Source organism: Coregonus lavaretus (genome assembly GCF_964263955.1).
Source record: "Coregonus lavaretus genome assembly, contig: HAP1_SCAFFOLD_815, whole genome shotgun sequence".
In the NCBI taxonomy this organism is placed as follows: domain Eukaryota; kingdom Metazoa; phylum Chordata; class Actinopteri; order Salmoniformes; family Salmonidae; genus Coregonus; species Coregonus lavaretus.
This window is the reverse complement of record NW_028157627.1, coordinates 155,168-176,426: the sequence shown is the minus strand read 5'-3', so window position 1 is coordinate 176,426 and position 21,259 is coordinate 155,168. Positions and strand designations below refer to the sequence as shown.

The 21,259-nt window shown below is 49.1% G+C and overlaps 1 protein-coding gene across 1 annotated transcript in view; it reads left to right on the top strand.

The window, feature by feature from the left end:
• The first annotated feature begins 14,677 nt into the window (after positions 1-14,677).
• The window catches only part of LOC311125150 (xylosyl- and glucuronyltransferase LARGE1-like), a 148,781-nt gene continuing 142,199 nt past the window's right edge, over positions 14,678-21,259 (top strand). Inside the window, exon 1 of the mRNA XM_084199213.1 lies at positions 14,678-15,433. The gene's annotated coding sequence lies outside the window, so the exon portion shown is untranslated. The remainder of the gene's footprint in view (positions 15,434-21,259) is intronic.

The window sequence follows — 21,259 nt, the reverse complement described above, 5'->3', positions numbered from 1 at the left end:
TGGGGTCTACTGGGGTCTACTGGGATCTACTGGGTTCTACTGGGGCCTACTGGGACCTACTGGGGTCTACTGGGGTCTACTGGGATGTCCCGGGGTCTACTGGGGCCTACTGGCACCTACTAGGGTCTACTGTGTGTACTGGGACCTACTGGGGTCTACTGGGACATACTGGGGTCTACTGGGGTCTACTGGGACCTACTGGAACGTACTGGGGTCTACTGGGGTCTACTGGGACCTACTGGGGCCTACGGGGACGTATTGGGGACTACTGTGACGTACTGGGGTCTACTGGGGTCTACTGGGACCTACTGGGACGTACTAGGGTCTACTGTGGTCTACTGGGACCTACTGGGGCCTACTGGGACGTATTGGGGTCTACTGGGACGTACTGGGGTCTACTGGGGTCTACTGGTACCAACTGGGACATACTGGGGTCTACTGGGGTCTACTGGAACCTACTGGGACGTACTGGGGTCTACTGGGGTCAACTGGGACCTACTGTCTCCTGTTGTCTACTGGGACCTACTGGGGCCTACTGGGATGTATTGGGGTCTACTGGGACGTACTGGGGTCTTCTGGGGTCTACTGGTATCAACTGGGACATACTGGGGTCTACTGGGGTCTACTGGGACCTACTGGGACGTACTGGGTTCTACTGGGGCCTACTGGGACCTACTGGGGTCTACTGGGGTCTACTGGGATGTTCCGGGGTCTACTGGGGCCTACTGGCACCTACTAGGGTCTACTGTGTGTACTGGGACCTACTGGGGTCTACTGGTACATATTGGGGTCTACTGGGACATACTGGGGTCTACTGGGGTCTACTGGGACCTACTGGAACGTACTGGGGTCTACTGGGGTCTACTGGGACCTACTGGGGCCTACGGGGACGTATTGGGGACTACTGTGACGTACTGGGGTCTACTGGGGTCTACTGGGACCTACTGGGACGTACTAGGGTCTACTGTGGTCTACTGGGACCTACTGGGGCCTACTGGGACGTATTGGGGTCTACTGGGACGTACTGGGGTCTACTGGGGTCTACTGGTACCAACTGGGACATACTGGGGTCTACTGGGGTCTACTGGAACCTACTGGGACGTACTGGGGTCTACTGGGGTCAACTGGGACCTACTGTCTCCTGTGGTCTACTGGGACCTACTGGGGCCTACTGGGACGTATTGGGGTCTACTGGGACGTACTGGGGTCTACTGGGGTCTACTTGTATCAACTGGGACCTACTGGGGTCTACTGGGGTCTACTGGGGTCTACTGGGACGTTCTGTGGTCTACTGGGGTCTACTGGGACCTACTGGGGCCTACTGGGATGTATTGGGGTCTACTCTGGTCTACTGGGACATACTGGGGTCTATTAGGATCTACTGGGTTCTACTGGGGCCTACTGGGGTATACTGGGGCCTACTGGGGTCTACTGGGGTCTACTGGGGTCTACTGGGGCCTACTGGGGCATACTGGGGCCTACTGGGATGTATTGGGGTCTACTGGGGTCTACTGGGACGTACTTGGGTCTACTGGGGACGTACTGGGACCTACTGGGACAATACTGGGGTTTACTGGGGTCTACTTGGACCTACTGGGACGTACTGGGGTCTACTGGGGTCTACTGGGACCTACTGGGGCCTACTGGGACGTATTCTGGTCTACTCGGGTCTACTGGGACATACTGGGGTCTACTGGGATCTACTGGGTTCTACTGGGACCTACTGGGACCTACTGGGGTCTATTGGGACGTCCCGGGGTCTACTGGGTGTACTGGGACCTACTGGGGTCTACTGGGACATATTGGGGTCTACTGGGACGTACTGGGGTCTACTGGGGTCTACTGGGACCTACTGGGACGTACTGGGGTCTACTGGGGTCTACTGGGACCTACTGGGGCCTACTGGGACGTATTGGGGTCTACTGGGACGTACTGGGGTCTACTGGGGTCTACTGGGACATACTGTGGCCTACTGGGACGTATTGGAGTCTACTGGGGTCTACTGGGGTCTACTGGGGTCTACTGGGGCCTACTGGGACGTATTGGGATCTACTGGGGTATACTAGGATGTACTGGGGTCTACTGGGGCCTAATGGGCTCTACTGGGGTCTACTGGGTGTACTGGGGTCTACTGGGGCCTACTGGGGTCTACTGGGTGTACTGGGATGTATTGGGGTCTACTGGGGTCTACTGGGACATACTGGGGTCTACTGGGGTCTACTGGGATCTACTGGGTTCTACTGGGGCCTACTGGGACGTATTGGGGTCTACTGGGGTCTACTGTGACGTTCTGGGGTCTACTGGGGCCTACTGGGCTCTACTGGGGTCTACTGGGTGTACTGGGGTCTACTGGGGCCTACTGGGGTCTACTGGGTGTACTGGGGTGTACTGGGGTCTACTGGGGTCTACTGGGGCCTACTGGGACCTACTGGGGTCTACTGGGATTATACTGGGGTCTACTGGGACCTACTGGGGTGTACTGGGTACTACTGGGGCCTACTGGGACGTACTGGGACCTACTGGGGTCTTTTGGGTTCTACTGGGGTCTACTGGGGTGTACTGGGGTCTACTGTGGTCTACTGGGGCCTACTGGGACGTATTGGGGTCTACTGGGGTCTACTGGGATGTACTGGGTCCTACTGGGGTCTTTTGGGGTCTACTGGGACCTACTGGGGTCTACTGGGGTCTACTGGGGTGTACTGGGGTCTACTGGGACGTACTGGGGCCTACTGGGGTCTTTTGGGGTCTACTGGGACCTACTGGGGCCTACTGGGGTCTTTTGGGGTGTACTGGGATCAACTGGGGTCTATATCACACTAACATCACAGTAATATCATACTAATATCACACTAATGTCACACTAATTTCACTCCAATATTGCACTAACATCACAGAAATATCACAGAAATATCACAGTAATATCACATTAATATCAGACTCTCAAATCACACTCACAAAATGACACTCTGGGTGTGGAAGGATAATTGTAAGAAGAAGACATTTTATTATTTGGCCATACAGGGTGTCTGTGATTAAGAGGACATTTTCCCATTATCTCTGGTTTTGTATGCAAATTGAATATGTTGGTTCTGTGACTGTGATTTCACAGTTTTTTGGACTCACAGAACTTGTTGAACTTGGAAAGTTTACACAGCTGTTTTCCTCTATGGGCTAAACAAAAACCAGTGATGTATGAACATGTCGCTCTGATTTTTGTCACAAATAACCAAATTGATGTGTTTTTAAACGTCAACCTACAATCCATACTGTCTCGTGCGCTCCTGTTGTGCTCCTGTTGTGCTCCTGTTGTGCTCCTGTTGTGCTCCTGTTGTGCTCCTGTTGTGCTCCTATTGTGCTCCTGTTGTGCTCCTGTTATGCTCCTGTTGTGCTCCTGTTGTGCTCCAAATTGTGCTCCTGTTGTGCTCCTGTTGTGCTCCTGTTGTGCTCCTGTTGTGCTCCTATTGTGTTCCTATTGTGCTCCTGTTAATAATATAATAATAATAATAATAATAATAATAATAATAATGTGCATCCTGGCTCTTTCCCAATTAGTATTTTCCTTGATTTCTTACGTCCACTCTCCTCTCCTTCTTCTCAAATGTCAACACTCAACCCTGCTTTCACTTTTATTCCAAAGGTGCTCCTGTCAACCTCAGACACACCTTGTTACTGCGCTATAACCTCAGATGCACCCTGTTACTGCGCTATAACCTCAGACACACCCTGTTCCTGTGCTATAACCTCAGATGCACCCTGTTCCTGTGCTATATCCTCAGATGCACCCTGTTCCTGTGCTATAACCTCAGATGCACCCTGTTCCTGTGCTATAACCTCAGATGCACCCTGTTCCTGTGCTATAACCTCAGATGCACCCTGTTCCTGTGCTATAACCTCAGATGCACCCTGTTACTGCGCTATAACCTCAGATGCACCCTGTTACTGCGCTATATCCTCAGATGCACCCTGTTACTGCGCTATATCCTCAGATGCACCCTGTTCCTGTGCTATAACCTCAGATGCACCCTGTTACTGCGCTATAACCTCAGATGCACCCTGTTCCTGTGCTATATCCTCAGATGCACCCTGTTCCTGTGCTGTAAAGGTCCCTGGTCTTCTGGTGCTGCTTCCTGGACTGTGTAAGTGTCCTGTCTGGCCCTTCCTGGTTCTGTCATGCAGGGGTTTTCAGCTTGGCTGCTCTGTGGAGTGTTCCCTGCTCAGGCCTTTCCTCTAGCCTGTACCCTGAGTCCCAAATGGCTCTGGTCAAAAATAGTGCACTATACAGGGAATAGGGTGCCATTTGGGATGCAGCCCTGGTCCCTTTCCCTCTCCTCTGCCACCGACCTGCCTGCCACTCTGAGTTAGGCTCCACTGACAAACAAGAGGCCTCTCCTCTCCTCTCCTCTCCTCTCCTCTCCTCTCCTCTCCTCTCCTCTCCTCTCCTCTCCTCTCCTCTCCTCTCCTCTCCTCTCCTCTCCTCTCCTCTCCTCTCCTCTCCTCTCCTCTCCTCTCCTCTCCCCTCCCCTCCCCTCCCCTCCCCTCCCCTCCCCTCTCCTCTCCTCTCCTCTCCTCTCCTCTCCTCCCCTCTCCTCTCCTCTCCTCTCCTCTCCTCTCCTCTCCTCTCCTCTCCTCTCCTCTCCTCTCCTCTCCCCTCCCCTCCCCTCCCCTCCCCTCCTCTCCTCTCCTCTCCTCTCCTCTCCTCTCCTCTCCTCTCCTCTCCTCTCCTCTCCTCTCCTCATATTTCATGTGCTCTCATCTCCTCTCCTATGCAATGCAGAGTTAAAGATTACAAATATTTAACAAATATAAAATATAGATTATTATTAAAATAGTGACACGAGGAATAAATACACAGTGAATAACGAATAGCAATAATGAGTAGTAAAAAATAACAGGGCTTTATACAGGGAGTACCAGTACCGAGTCAATGTGTAGGGGTATGAGGTAATTCAGCTCTCTACAGTGCCTTCAGAAAGTATTAATTCCCCTTGACTTATTCCACATTTTGTTGTGTTACAGCCTGAATTCAAAATGGATTAAATTCATGTATTTTCTCATCCGTCTACACACAATACCCCATAATGACAAAGATGTTCAAGCAGAAGTCAAAACTGTAACTCAGGAACATTCTGGAACATTCTTGGTAAGCAACTCCAGTGTATATTTGGCCTTGTGTTTTAGGTTATTGTCCTGCTGAAAGGGTGAATTCATCTCCCAGTGTCTGGTGGAAAGCCGACTGGACCAGGTTTTCCTCTAGGATTTTGCCTGTGCTTAACTCTATTCCGTTTGATGCATGGATGCATTCAAACAGGATGCATGTTTTGGAATATTTGCATTCTGTACAGACATCCTTTTTTTCACTCTGTCATTTAAGTTAGTATTGTGGAGTAACTACAATGTTGTTGATCCATCCTCAGTTTTCTCCCATCACAGCCATTATAATAATAATAATAATAATAATATGCCATTTAGCAGACGCTTTTATCCAAAGCGACTTACAGTCATGCGTGCATACATTTTTTTTGTGTATGGGTGGTCCCGGGGATCGAACCCACTACCTTGGCGTTACAAGCGCCGTGCTCTACCAGCTGAGCTACAGAGGACCACATTAAACTGTAACTGTTTTAAAGTCACCATTGGCTTCAAGCTGAAATCCCTGAGCAGTTTCCTTCCTCTCCGGCAACTGAGTTAGGAAGGACGCCTGTATCTTTGTAGTGACTGGGTATATTGATACACCATACAACGTGTAATTAATAACTTCACCATGCTCAAAGGGATATTCAATGTCTGCTTTTAGTTTTTTTTACCCATCTACCAATAGGTGCCCTTCTTTGTGGGGCATTGGAAAACATTCCTGGTCTTTGTGGTTGAATCTGTGTTTGAAATTCACTGCTCGACTGAAGGACCTTACAGATTGTATGTGTGGTGTACAGAGGTGAGGTAGTCATTCAAAAATCATGCTAAACACTATTATTGCACACACGTTGAGTCCATGCAACTTATTATGTGACTTGTTAAGCACATTTTCACTCCTGAACTTATTTAGGCTTGCCATAACAAATGGGTTGAATACTTAGTGAGTCAATACATTTCAGCTTTTCATTTTTGATTAAATTGTAAACACTTCTAAAAACATAATTCCACTTTGACATTATGGGGTATTGTGTGTAGGCCAGTGACATAACATCTCAATTTAATAAATTGTAAATTCAGGCTGTAACAACAAAATGTGGAAAAAGTAAAGGGGTCCGAATACTTTCTGAAGGCACTGTCCTGTACATACAAGTAGGGGTAAAGTGACTAGGCAACAGGATAGATAATAGACAGTAGCAGCAGTATACTGTAGGTAGGGGTAAAGTGACTAGGCAACAGGATAGATAATAGACAGTAGCAGCAGTATACTGTAGGTAGGGGTAAAGTGACTAGGCAACAGGATAGATAATAGACAGTAGCAGCAGTATACTGTAGGTAGGGGTAAAGTGACTAGACAACAGGATAGATAATAGACAGTAGCAGCAGTATACTGTAGGTAGGGGTAAAGTGACTAGACAACAGGATAGATAATAGACAGTAGCAGCAGTATACTGTAGGTAGGGGTAAAGTGACTAGACAACAGGATAGATAATAGACAGTAGCAGCAGTATACTGTAGGTAGGGGTAAAGTGACTAGACAACAGGATAGATAATAGACAGTAGCAGCAGTATACTGTAGGTAGGGGTAAAGTGACTAGACAACAGGATAGATAATAGACAGTAGCAGCAGCTTATGTGGTGAGTGTGTGTGCGTGTGTGTGTTTGTGTGTATGTGTGTGTGTGTGTGTGTGTGTGTGTGTGTGTGTGTGTGTGTGTGTGTGTGTGTGTGTGTGTGTGTGTGTGTGTGTGTGTGTGTGTGTGTGTGTGTGTGTGTGTGTGTGTTTGTGTGTGTGTGTCTGTGTGTGGATGCGTTTAACTATTATTGTGGGGACCAGGGGACCCACGAGTGGGGACCCACAAGGTCAAATGCTATTTCTAAGGTTAAGGTTAGAATTAGTGTTAGGGTTAGAATTAGGTTTAGGGTTAGGAGCTAAGGTTAGAATTACATTAAGGGTTAGGAGCTAGGGTTAGGTTTAGGGTTAGGGTTAAGGTTAGTAGTTGTATTCGGCTGTGCCGGGTGTAGCACGAAGCTAGCTAGCTAACCCACCACCTGGACTAGCTGGCGAGTAGCTATTAGCAACGGTATAGTTGTTTCACCCCTGAGAGTGCCTGTAATTACGTCAGCTGGCTGCCTACAATAATTACATACAATAATTGCCTACCATTCAGCTGTTTTCTAACCTCATTGTCTGAACCGTTAACGTTAGGTAGCAAGTGGCTACTGTGCTTGAAATTTAGCTAGCTTGTTGCTACCTGGATAGCTACTACTAAACAATAGCTGGAACGACCGAGCGAACAGACGCGAACTGGCTGAGTCAATTCAGTGGCTAGCTTTGCACTTGGCTAGCTAACAGTAGCTGCTAGGGGTAAGTCATAACCTACATTTGTGTTTTTTTTTTACATATTGATAGCCCGAGTCGTTCAAGGAATTCGGGACATGGGTGACTAGTTAACGTTAGTTTGGCTCTCTCTGTGTGTTCGTGCCGTGAAAGGAGGGGTTTCTTCTTTGTCTGAAAGCAATGGCTAGCTAGTTTGCTAACTATTCTAGCTAACTAACTGGCTGAATAAGTTGACGACGGACTCGCTCAAGCTGTCGGGACTAACCCACAACGTTAGACACGGACACGAACGATCTGCTTGCGTGTTGATACACTGGTGGTTTGTTGTGGCCGAGTATTGGCGCTAAACCGTGTTGTTGGAGTCCGGCATGCTAGCTGGCTGTGGTGTCTTATGACGAGGTGCCCGGACGATTTTCACGGAATAATACTGCACCTAGTTAGCTAGCTGAATAAAGTAAGTTAGTCTGTTCCTAGAAAACAGTGAACCGCTGTAGTTTACAACAATTATAGTTTCTGAGGTGGAAGTTGGGAGAGTTATATTTGGGAGTTGTGGTGAGGGAGGCCCCGCTCTCTCCTTTCCCAGATGTTTAGTTCATTTCATTCCGATCTCCTCTGCATTATTGTAGCTATCTGCTGCAGCCTGTCAACTATGCCTCTGCCTATCCCTGTTCTCTCCTCTCCGCACAGGCTACACAAACGCCTCACACCGCGTGGCTGCTGCCTCTCTAACCTGGTGGTCCCTGCACGCAACTCCCACGTGGAGTTCCAGGTCTCAGGCAGCCACTGGAACTGCCGTTCTGCTGCCAACAAGGCAGAGTTCATCTCAGCCTATGCTACCCTCCAGTCCCTCGACTTCTTGGCGCTGACGGAAACATGGATTACCACTGAAAACACTGCTACTCCTGCTGCTCTCTCCTCGTCTGACCATGTGTTCGCGCATACCCCGAGAGCATCTGGTCAGAGGGGTGGTGGCACAGGAATCCTCATCTCTCCCAAGTGGACATTCTCAATTTTTCCCCTGACCCATCTGTCTATCTCCTCATTTGAATTCCATGCTATCACAGTCACTAGCCCATTTAAGCTTAATATCCTTGTCATCTATCGCCCTCCAGGTTCCCTTGTAGAGTTCATCAATGAGCTTGACGCCTTGATAAGTTCCTTTCCTGAGGATGGCTCACCCCTCACAGTTCTGGGGGATTTCAACCTCCCTACGTCTACATTTGACTCATTTCTCTCTGCCTCCTTCTTTCCACTCCTCTCCTTTTTTTACCTCACCCTCTCACCGTCCCCCCCTACTCACAAGGCAGGCAATACGCTTGACCTCATCTTTACTAGATGCTGTTGTTCTAATAATCTCACTGCAACTCCCCTCCAAGTCTCCGACCACTACTTTGTATCCTTTTCTCTCTCCCTCTCCTCCAACACTACTCACTCTGCCCCTACACAGATGGTAATGCGCCGTCGCAACCTTCGCTCTCTCTCTCCCGCTACTCTCTCCTCTTCCATCCTATCATCTCTTCCCTCTGCTCAATCCTTCTCCCTCCAATCTCCTGATTCTGCCTCCTCAACCCTCCTCTCCTCCCTTTCTGCATCCTTTGACTCTCTATGTCCCCTATCCTCCCGGCCGGCTCGGTCCTCCCCTCCAGCTCCATGGCTTGATGACTCATTGCGAGCTCCCGGAGCTCTGTTCTGTGAGCTCGCAATGAGCGGAAATTGCGAGCTCACAGAACCCCCCCCCCCCCCCTCCTCCTTCTCTGTGGATGACTTCGTCAACCATTTTGAAAAGAAGGTTGACGACATCCGATCCTCGTTTGTTAAGTCAAATGACACTGCTGGTCCTGCTCACACTGCCCTAACCTATGCTTTGACTTCTTTCTCCCCTCTCTCTCCAGATAAAATCTTGCGACTTGTGACGGCAACAACCTGCCCGCTTGACCCTATCCCCTCCTCTCTTCTCCCTTACCTCAACTCGCTGATCAACTCATCCTTGACCGCTGGCTATGTCCCTTCCGTCTTCAAGAGAGCGAGAGTTGCACCCCTTCTCAAAAAACCAACACTCGATCCCTCTGATGTCAACAACTACAGACCAGTATCCCTTCTTTCTTTTCTCTCCAAAACTATTGAGCGTGCCGTCTTTAGCCAACTCTCTTGCTATCTCTCTCAGAATGACCTTCTTGATCCAAACCAGTCAGGTTTCAAGACTGGTCATTCAACTGAGACTGCTCTTCTCTGTGTCACGGAGGCTCTCCGCACTGCTAAAGCTAACTCTCTCTCCTCTGCTCTTGTCCTTCTAGACCTGTCTGCTGCCTTTGATACTGTGAACCATCAGATCCTCCTCTCCACCCTCTCCGAGCTGGGCATCTCCGGCGCGGCTCACTCTTGGATTGCGTCCTACCTGACCGGTCGCTCCTACCAAGTGGCGTGGCGAGAAGCTGTCTCCGCACCAAGTGCTCTCACCACTGGTGTCCCCCAGGGCTCAGTTCTAGGCCCTCTCCCATTCTCGCTATACACCAAGTCACTTGGCTCTGTCATATCCTCACATGGCCTCTCCTATCATTGCTACGCTGACGACACACAACTCATCTTCTCCTTTCCCCCTTCTGATAACCAGGTGGCGAATCGCATCTCTGCATGTCTGGCAGACATATCAGTATGGATGACGGATCACCACCTCAAGCTGAACCTTGGCAAGACGGAGCTGCTCTTCCTCCCGGGGAAGGACTGCCTGTTCCATGATCTCGCCATCACGGTTGACAACTCTGTTGTGTCCTCCTCCCAGAGTGCGAAGAGCCTTGGCGTGACCCTGGACAACACCCTGTCGTTCTCCGCTAACATCAAGGCGGTGACCCGATCCTGTAGGTTCATGCTCTACAACATTCGGAGAGTACGACCCTGCCTTACACAGGAAGCGGCACAGGTCCTAATCCAGGCACTTGTCATCTCCCGTCTGTATTACTGCAACTCGCTGTTGGCTGGGCTCCCTGCCTGTGCCATTAAACCCCTACAACTCATCCAGAATGCCGCAGCCCGTCTGGTGTTCAACCTTCCCAAGTTCTCTCACGTCACCCCGCTCCTCCGCACACTCCACTGGCTTCCAGTTGAAGCTCGCATCTGCTACAAGACCATGGTGCTTGCCTACAGAGCTGTGAGGGGAACGGCACCTCCGTACCTTCAGGCGCTGATCAGTCCCTACACCCAAACGAGGGCATTGCGTTCATCCACCTCTGGCCTGCTGGCTCCCCTACCTCTGCGGAAGCATAGTTCCCGCTCAGCCCAGTCAAAACTGTTCGCTGCTCTGGCACCCCAATGGTGGAACAAGCTCCCTCACGACGCCAGGACAGCGGAGTCACTCACCACCTTCCGGAGACATTTGAAACCCCACCTCTTTAAGGAATAACTGGGATAGGATAAAGTAATCCTTCTACCCCCCCCTTACCCCAACCCACCCCCCCCCCCCCCCCCACCCCCCCCCCCCCCCCCCCCCCACCCAAAAAAAATAAAATGGCTATAAGGTGAATGCACCTATTTGTAAGTCGCTCTGGATAAGAGCGTCTGCTAAATGACGTAAATCTAATGTAAATGTTAGGTTTTTTGGTTAAGGTTAGGGTTAGGGTTAGAGTACGGGTTAGGGTTAGGTTTAGAATTAGGGGTTAGGGTAAATAGGATTTTGAATGGGACTGAATTGTGTGTCCCCACAAGGTTAGCTGTACAAGACTATGTGTGTGTGTGTGTGTGTGTGTGTGTGTGTGTGTGTGTGTGTGTGTGTGTGTGTGTGTGTGTGTCTGTGTGTGTCTGTGTGTGTTGGGGTGTCAGTGTAAGCCTGTGTGAGTGTAGAGTCCAGTGGGTGTGCATAGACTTTAAAAAATGGCGGTAAGTACAGATCTTCGTCTCCTGAATACAAAGGCTTGAGAAGTGGAATTGTGTTGATTGTTTTGTGCATTCTCCGCCCAGAGGCGCTCTGCGTCACGCGTCTCGGGGCTCAACCTGTGTCGTGCTTTACTCTCAGGAGCAGGGCGTGGCTCAAAGGAGTGATCAGTGTGGTAGATCAAATGAAAAATAATATTCCTGGTGTTTGTGGTGCTGTTTGGTGAGATGTAGCCCGGTGGCAATACCCTGTCTGTTTTGTTGAGCTTTGACACAGAATTTCCACCTGATAAGGTCAGGTTAGGTTATATTTGCTGTTCTGTGAGGGCCTATGTTCATTTTTTGGGCCTTCCTCTGACACCGCCTGGTATAGAGATCCTGGATGGCAGGGAGCTCGGCTCCTGTGATGTACAGGGCCGTACTCACCACCCTCTGTAGCGCCTTGCGTTCGGGTGCCAAGCAGTTCCCGTACCAAGCGGTGATGCAGCCAGTCAAGATGCTGTCAATGGTGCAGCTGTATAACTTTTTGAGGATCTGAGGGCCCATGCCAAATATTTTCAGCCTCTTGAGGGGACGAGGCACTGTTGTGCCCTCTTCACAACTGTGTGGGTGTGTATGGACCATATTAATTCCTTAATGATGTGGACACCGAGGAACATGAAGCTCTCGACCCACTCCCAACTACAGCCCCATCGATTTGGATGGAGGCGTGCTCGCCCCTCCGTTTCCTGTAATCCACGATCAGCTCCTTTGTCTTGCTGACGTTGAGGGAGAGGTTGTTGTCCTGGCACCACACTGCCAGGTCTCTGACCTCCTCCCTATAGGCTGCCACATCATTGTCGGTGATCAGCAAACTTGGTGTTGGAGTGGTGCACTGCCATTTTTTTTCGCCATATTAGCATTTGACATGACAACAGTCAAAACAAGACATGTTATCAAGAACAAGATAAAACTAGCTGAAACGAGCCACCTAGGATTCCCCACAGGGCAGCTTCTTGTCATTGTTGGTAGCTATCTGGCCATCCAGAATCACAACAACACACGGACTTCTGCCACACAGGGTTTCCCAAACTCTGTCCTGATCACACAGTCGTCCGGAAAAGCTGGTGCTCTCGTGTATGGTTCAGTGTTGCTTGCCTCAAAAGCGAGCATAGCAGGCATTTAGCTCGTCTGGTAGGCTTGAGTCGCTGGGCAGCTCGCGGTTGGGTTTCCCTTTGTAATCCGTGATAGTTTGCAAGCCCTGCCTTATATCTGTCGAGCGTCAGAGCCGGCGTAGTAGGATTCAATCTCAGTCCTGTATTGACATTTTGCCTGTTTGACGGCTCGTCGGAAGTCGTAGCAAGATTTCTTATTAGCGTCCTAGTGTCGCAGTGTTAGCATGCTTCCCAAATGGCACCCTATTCTCATAGGGCTCTGGTCAAAAGTAGTGCACTACATAGGAAAAAAGGGTACCATTTGAGATGCATCCAGAGTGTGCTGTTGAAGCATCCTCCATCCTCACCGTGCCCACCGCTAATCAACGCTAATAGAATTAGCTTTTCTCCAATGCATATCATTAGGTAGCTAGCGGTAGCTAGCGGTAGCTAGCGGTAGCGCTGGAGAGCGTTCCCTTGGCCCTGTATTCCATAGACTGCAGTGTGAGCGATTGAATCAGCTTAGCCAGGGTGAGAGTGTTGAGAGGTGGGACGTTTCTCATACCAACGCCGTTCATCAACTATCAGTTCACAGGTGTGATTGTGAATGTGATTGTATTATAGTATCTTGACTGTACTACAGGACGGAACAATAAGGCAGTTGTATGAAAGAAAGAAAAAAGACATTGATTAGTTCATCGGCCAATAAGAAAGAGAGTTCCAAACCTCTCTGCCAATAATAGCTGGTTTTCAGTTTTCCCCTCCCCACTCAGACCCCTCCCAGAGAGTTTGTTAAGAAGCTCATTTTGTTTTATTTTTGACCATTTTAATTTAAAACAATCACAGTAAGGTACTTCATTGTTACCATGAAATGATTTGATATTGAGATGAAAACGGCTGCATTGGACCTTGGAATTCAATAGGATATAGGTTCGAGAGAGAGAGAGAGAGAGAGAGAGAGAGAGAGAGAGAGAGAGAGAGAGAGAGAGAGAGAGAGAGAGAGAGAGAGAGAGAGAGAGAGAGAGAGAGAGAGAGAGAGAGAGAGAGAGAGAGAGAGAGAGAGAGAGAGAGAGAGAGAGAGAGAGAGAGAGAGAGAGAGAGAGAGAGATATTAGAATAGAAATCCCCAGGATCTGTAGGGTTAGGATCTCCTGATCCCCAGTCAGCCAGCGGGGCAGCTAGGAGACTGTTCAGTCCTGTTCCCCACTGGGGGGCTTCCAGTATGGACACACCACAACTTTATACCACTCAGTGCACTCCAGTATATCTGTGATCCCAGTTGACTTTGAGGAGAACTTCTCCACTCCCCTGGAAACGACGTGTTAACTCATGTGGAAAAAAAAGTTTTAAGTTCTTGTAACATCGGCTCAGAGAGGAAATGTGGACATTTCAATTCATGAACACTCTTGGGAGTTTGGGAATTCATACCCTGATTGAGTTCGATGCCCATACAGGCTACACTGCTATTCCTCCCTCCATACAAACCCATTCCAAAACCCAACCATTTCTATCCTGTATCAACTTTCATTGAGGACACTGGTGCTATATCCTGCTCCTCAATGATCTCTCTGGACTCCATGGTTATGTGTTGAATCACAGCATTGTTCCCACTCTGGCCACTATCTATTCTATTGAGAGGGTCAAAACACTGGATGCAATCCATCATCTCTCGGGTTTCCCCGATGGGCATTTTGGCATGGGGGAGTTTCTCACACTGCAGCCTGCACGAATGCAAAAAAAAGTACATTTTTCCTAAGTTTGACTTTTCTTCACTGTTGCTGGTATTCTCCAGTGCATAGTGTCTGAGCAGAAGCATAACATGATATATCACCAGTGTGTTCCCAACAGGCCTGGAAAGTGGATGTCTGATTAGACTAGTGCTGGAGATAGTGGCTACTGCATAAGTGTAGACCCATGCATAATAACACCAACGGTTATATTACAATTGTCTTATAGTAACCTACATATATATATAATCTGGCCCCTAATAGTAGCCTATCAACTGTCTCTATGGTTTTATTAACTGCACAGTGCACACAGTAGCATACTTTCATGCTGTACTTTACTGACTCCAATCCAGTGAGGTCCGTCCCGCTCCATATTTTACCGGGAGCGCTCCGGTCGGAGCAAGGAGGGGGTCCGGGATGCGCGCTCGTGGATTGGCCGCGCGGTACTTGTCAGAACCGGAGGGGGCTGGAAAGAAAAGGTCTGTTGTGTGTCGAGGCCGTCTCGAAAGTGGAACACAATCACTGCCGCTGGAATGACCCTCCTGGCGGATCATACATCGGTCGTTTAGTGAAGATATATGCTTACCAGGGTATAACGGATGTGGACATTGACCACTGAGTTTGAGAAGGGGAGGTTCCATGTCGATTTTTTCCCTGCTGTTTCCGATGCCGCATTTCTTGTTGCTTTAGTCTGTCGCTGGCAGCTGCTCCTCACAGTAAAACGAACACACACTTCTGCTATTGAAAGAGCGGTCTGTCTGCTGCGATCCCAAAGACTCCCCATGGAAGGAATTTGTTTGATCGCTGCGTAACCGTTTGAAATCTTTTAAGATAAAAGTCGTTATCGGCTATTTGAAAAGCAGGGCCCCTGCGTCTTCGGATGACACTGCTGCTAGTTGCCGTTAGCTTGTGCTAATGGAATCAAAGCTGCCTCTGTGTGAAGTGGATTGTCACCAGCACTGCAAATTACCTTGACAAGTATAACAAACTGAATCAAACAAGTAGCCTCTTTGGAATCCTACCTCCCCGTTTTTACGCAAGAGAGAAGGTATATGGCTATCAATGTAATGGTGAGCTTTTTTGTTGTTGCCAAATAGGCTTACATTTAGGAGTGGATTGAAAGGAGGACCACCATATTAGTGGAATCAAGTCTGGTTATTTGGTCTTGGGTACTGTAGGCTTCTTAGCCGCCTGCTGTCTCTGGGTAAGAAGATCAACGGTTGGAGCCTTATCTGCACCCGGTGAGTTAAATTAGATGGACCCGTTTGATTGACAAAATTGCGCATCTTGGTTACAAACTTCTTATGACACTTCGAATGACTGAATAGTGAGAGATGGCACATATTTCATTTTAGAAGACTTTAGTAGGCTTAACTATTAGTGTTTTTTTTCTTTCATGAGCCAATGAAGTCCTGGTTGAGTGTAGCCTATGTTCCTTTTGGATCCAACATTTAGAAATGAGTGAAAATAAAACGCAATTGGTAGTTTTCTGCATCGCTCGCTCACTCAACTCCCCACAAGTCTTTTGAAATCAAAGGTCTGAAAATGGCACCTCACCAACTACGACATAGCGAGGTGGAGGAGTGCAAATATACACTTTATGTTATTTTACCCGATGTCAAATATTGAAGTACTAGACAACATTTAGGAAGTTACTTTGTCATTCTCCCCCCGTTGTCCAAATGGCTACATAATAACTAAACGAATCGAATCCACCTGATGCATTGAATAGAAGATTCAAAGAACTGTACATGTTGTCTTTTCATTAGCGGTCTGTCTGCGGCGATTTGGGAGCTGTTCACCTTGTTGGGTCCTGACGCCTGACAGTATTTTTTTTTACATCAATCCGCCGGTTGACCGAATTACACATTCACTATTTTTTTTTTTACCGGAACACAGAAAGTAGAGTCCACTTCACCTTCTTTGCGAAACGGGTGGGCATCCACGCTGTAGACTTGGCCAATCTGAGATGGCTAGTGGCTATTATAAGGACCGTTACAACGCTCTCCAACGGGAGCATCAACCTTTGACTGGATGAATTGGGAAACCGACCAATCTCACTACTGATAGTCTAGTTTTCCGATTTATCAGCATAGACCCGCAAAGTCTAGTTTCCGATTTATCAGCATAGAACCCGCAAACCCATATTCTGAATTGTGCAAAGAGATAAGGAGTGCTGCATTCATGTGGTCACTTATCAGGTGATCATTCGTGGAACGTGGGCGTATGAAATGCAGCTTAATCGGCTGAGCAAAGTTGTAGTTATTTAGGCTACGTTCAACTGGTTTCTATGGGCTTTATGGGTATCTATGAACTAGATGCGATCAGTGATACCTTGCTGCTCTCTATAATCACAGTGGGGACCGCTGAGTGGTGGAACAACAGACGCAGTAGATATGCTCCCTGCTCCATTGATTTCTCTGTCAAAGCTGCTCTCAGTGAAACATCCAACGAATCAGTATAAATGTGATTGGAGTGGATGGCTATCAGGTCATGATGGGACTTGACCGGTAGTAAACCGTAGAGGCTTTAGCGTCTCGGGCCGCAGAACGGAGAATGGTGATGTTAAAGGGTGTTTGACCTCTGACCTCAGAGAGCCTACTGGGAGAGGAGTCTGGTGCTACTACAGATACTGGCTTTAGTGGGGAGACTGGGAGAGGAGTCTGGTGCTACTACAGACACTGGCTTTAGCAGGGAGACTGGGAGAGGAGTCTGGTGCTACTACAGACACTGGCTTCAGTGGGGAGACTGGGAGAGGAGTCTGGTGCTACTACAGACACTGGCTTTAGCAGGGAGACTGGGAGAGGAGTCTGGTCCTACACTAAACACTGGCTTTAGCAGGGAGACTGGGAGAGGAGTCTGGTGCTACTACAGACACTGGCTTTAGCAGGGAGACTGGGAGAGGAGTCTGGTCCTACTCTAAACACTGGCTTTAGCAGGGAGACTGGGAGAGGAGTCTGGTGCTACTGCAGACACTGGCTTTAGCAGGGAGACTGGGAGAGGAGTCTGGTCCTACTCTAAACACTGGCTTTAGCAGGGAGACTGGGAGAGGAGTCTGGTGCTACTACAGACACTGGCTTTAGCAGGGAGACTGGGAGAGGAGTCTGGTCCTACCCCAGACACTGGCTTCAGTGGGGAGACTGGGAGAGGAGTCTGGTCCTACCCCAGACACTGGCTTTAGCAGGGAGACTGGGAGTGGAGTCTAGTCCTACCCCAGACACTGGCTTTAGCAGGGAGACTGGGAGAGGAGTCTGGTCCTACCCCAGACACTGGCTTTAGCAGGGAGACTGGGAGAGGACTCTGGTCCTACCCCAGACACTGGCTTTAACAGGGAGACTGGGAGAGGAGTCTGGTCCTACCCCAGACACTGGCTTTAGTGGGGAGACTGGGAGAGGAGTCTGGTCATACTACAGACACTGGCTTTAGTGGGGAGACTGGGAGAGGAGTCAGGTCCTACCCCAGACACTGGCTTTAGTGGGGAGACTGGGAGAGGAGTCTGGTCCTACACCAGACACTGGCTTTAGTGGGGAGACTGGGAGAGGAGTCTGGTCCTACTCTAAACACTGGCTTTAGTGGGGAGACTGGGAGAGGAGTCTGGTCCTACTACAGACACTGGCTTTAGTGGGGAGACTGGGAGAGGAGTCAGGTCCTACCCCAGACACTGGCTTTAGTGGGGAGACTGGGAGAGGAGTCTGGTCCTACTACAGACACTGGCTTTAGTGGGGAGACTGGGAGAGGAGTCAGGTCCTACCCCAGACACTGGCTTTAGTGGGGAGACTGGGAGAGGAGTCTGGTCCTACACCAGACACTGGCTTTAGTGGGGAGACTGGGAGAGGAGTCTGGTCCTACCCCAGACACTGGCTTTAGTGGGGAGACTGGGAGAGGAGTCAGGTCCTACCCCAGACACTGGCTTTAGTGGGGAGACTGGGAGAGGAGTCAGGTCCTACCCCAGACACTGGCTTTAGTGGGGAGACTGGGAGAGGAGTCTGGTCCTACTACAGACACTGGCTTTAGTGGGGAGACTGGGAGAGGAGTCTGGTCCTACTCTAAACACTGGCTTTAGCAGGGAGACTGGGAGAGGGGTCTAGTCCTACCCCAGACACTGGCTTTAGCAGCGAGACTGGGAGTGGAGTCAGGTCTGTGATTGAAAACTGGTGTGATAGTTTCATCGATTCCTTGTGAGAGACAGCGCCAGATCAGAATGGTTCTAATTAGAGGTGTCCACGGTGCTGTCCACTACCCTAGTAACCTATGTCTAATTAGAGCTGTCCACGGTGCTGTCCACTACCCTAGTAACCTATGTCTAATTAGAGCTGTCCAGGGTGCTGTCCACTACCCTAGTAACCTATGTCTAATTAGAGCTGTCCACGGTGCTGTCCACTACCCTAGTAATCTATGTCTAATTAGAGCTGTCCACGGTGCTGTCCACTACCCTAGTAACCTATGTCTAATTAGAGCTGTCCACGGTGCTGTCCACTACCCTAGTAACCTATGTCTAATTAGAGCTGTCCACGGTGCTGTCCACTACCCTAGTAACCTATGTCTAATTAGAGGTGTCCACCGTGCTGTCCACTACCCTAGTAACCTATGTCTAATTAGAGCTGTCCAAGGTGCTGTCCACTACCCTAGTAACCTATGTCTAATTAGAGCTGTCCACGGTGCTGTCCACTACCCTAGTAACCTATGTCTAATTAGAGCTGTCCACGGTGCTGTCCACTACCCTAGTAACCTATGTCTAATTAGAGCTGTCCACGGTGCTGTTCACTACCCTAGTAACCTATGTCTAATTAGAGCTGTCCACGGTGCTGTCCACTACCCTAGTAACCTATGTCTAATTAGAGCTGTCCACGGTGCTGTCCACTACCCTAGTAACCTATGTCTAATTAGAGCTGTCCACGGTGCTGTCCACTACCCTAGTAACCTATGTCTAATTAGAGCTGTCCACGGTGCTGCCCACTACCCTAGTAACCTATGTCTAATTAGAGCTGTCCACGGTGCTGTCCACTACCCTAGTAACCTATGTCTAATTAGAGCTGTCCACGGTGCTGTCCACTACCCTAGTAACCTATGTCTAATTAGAGCTGTCCACGGTGCTGTCCACTACCCTAGTAACCTATGTCTAATTAGAGCTGTCCACTACCCTAGTAACCTATGTCTAATTAGAGCTGTCCACGGTGCTGTCCACTACCCTAGTAACCTATGTCTTATTAGAGCTGTCCACGGTGCTGTCCACTACCCTAGTAACCTATGTCTAATTAGAGCTGTCCACGGTGCTGTCCACTACCCTAGTAACCTATGTCTAATTAGAGCTGTCCACGGTGCTGTCCACTACCCTAGTAACCTATGTCTAATTAGAGCTGTCCACGGTGCTGTCCACTACCCTAGTAACCTATGTCTAATTAGAGCTGTCCACGGTGCTGTCCACTACCCTAGTAACCTATGTCTAATTAGAGCTGTCCACGGTGCTGTCCACTACCCTAGTAACCTATGTCTAATTAGAGCTGTCCATGGTGCTGTCCACTACCCTAGTAACCTATGTCTAATTAGAGCTGTCCACGGTGCTGTCCACTACCCTAGTAACCTATGTCTAATTAGAGCTGTCCACGGTGCTGTCCACTACCCTAGTAACCTATGTCTAATTAGAGCTGTCCACGGTGCTGTCCACTACCCTAGTAAACCTATGTCTAATTAGAGCTGTCCACGGTGCTGTCCACTACCCTAGTAACCTATGTCTAATTAGAGCTGTCCACGGTGCTGTCCACTACCCTAGTAACCTATGTCTAATTAGAGCTGTCCACGGTGCTGTCCACTACCCTAGTAACCTATGTCTAATTAGAGCTGTCCACGGTGCTGTCCACTACCCTAGTAACCTATGTCTAATTAGAGCTGTCCACGGTGCTGTCCACTACCCTAGTAACCTATGTCTAATTAGAGCTGTCCACGGTGCTGTCCACTACCCTAGTAACCTATGTCTAATTAGAGCTGTCCACGGTGCTGTCCACTACCCTAGTAACCTATGTCTAATTAGAGCTGTCCACGGTGCTGTCCACTACCCTAGTAACCTATGTCTAATTAGAGCTGTCCACGGTGCTGTCCACTACCCTAGTAACCTATGTCTAATTAGAGCTGTCCACGGTGCTGTCCACTACCCTAGTAACCTCTGTCTAATTAGAGCTGTCCACGGTGCTGTCCACTACCCTAGTAACCTATGTCTTATTAGAGTTGTCCACGGTGCTGACCACTACCCTAGTAACCTATGTCTAATTAGAGCTGTCCACGGTGCTGTCCACTACCCTAGTAACCTATGTCTAATTAGAGCTGTCCACGGTGCTGTCCACTACCCTAGTAACCTATGTCTAATTAGAGCTGTCCACGGTGCTGTCCACTACCCTAGTAACCTATGTCTAATTAGAGCTGTCCACGGTGCTGTCCACTACCCTAGTAACCTATGTCTAATTAGAGCTGTCCACGGTGCTGTCCACTACCCTAGTAACCTATGTCTAATTAGAGCTGTCCACGGTGCTGTCCACTACCCTAGTAACCTATGTCTAATTAGAGCTGTCCACGGTGCTGTCCACTACCCTAGTAACCTATGTCTAATTAGAGCTGTCCACGGTGCTGTCCACTACCCTAGTAACCTATGTCTAATTAGAGCTGTCCACGGTGCTGTCCACTACCCTAGTAACCTATGTCTAATTAGAGCTGTCCACGGTGCTGTCCACTACCCTAGTAACCTATGTCTAATTAGAGCTGTCCACGGTGCTGTCCACTACCCTAGTAACCTATGTCTAATTAGAGCTGTCCACGGTGCTGTCCACTACCCTAGTAACCTATGTCTAATTAGAGCTGTCCACGGTGCTGTCCACTACCCTAGTAACCTATGTCTAATTAGAGCTGTCCACGGTGCTGTCCACTACCCTAGTAACCTATGTCTAATTAGAGCTGTCCACGGTGCTGTCCACTACCCTAGTAACCTATGTCTAATTAGAGCTGTCCACGGTGCTGTCCACTACCCTAGTAACCTATGTCTAATTAGAGCTGTCCACGGTGCTGTCCACTACCCTAGT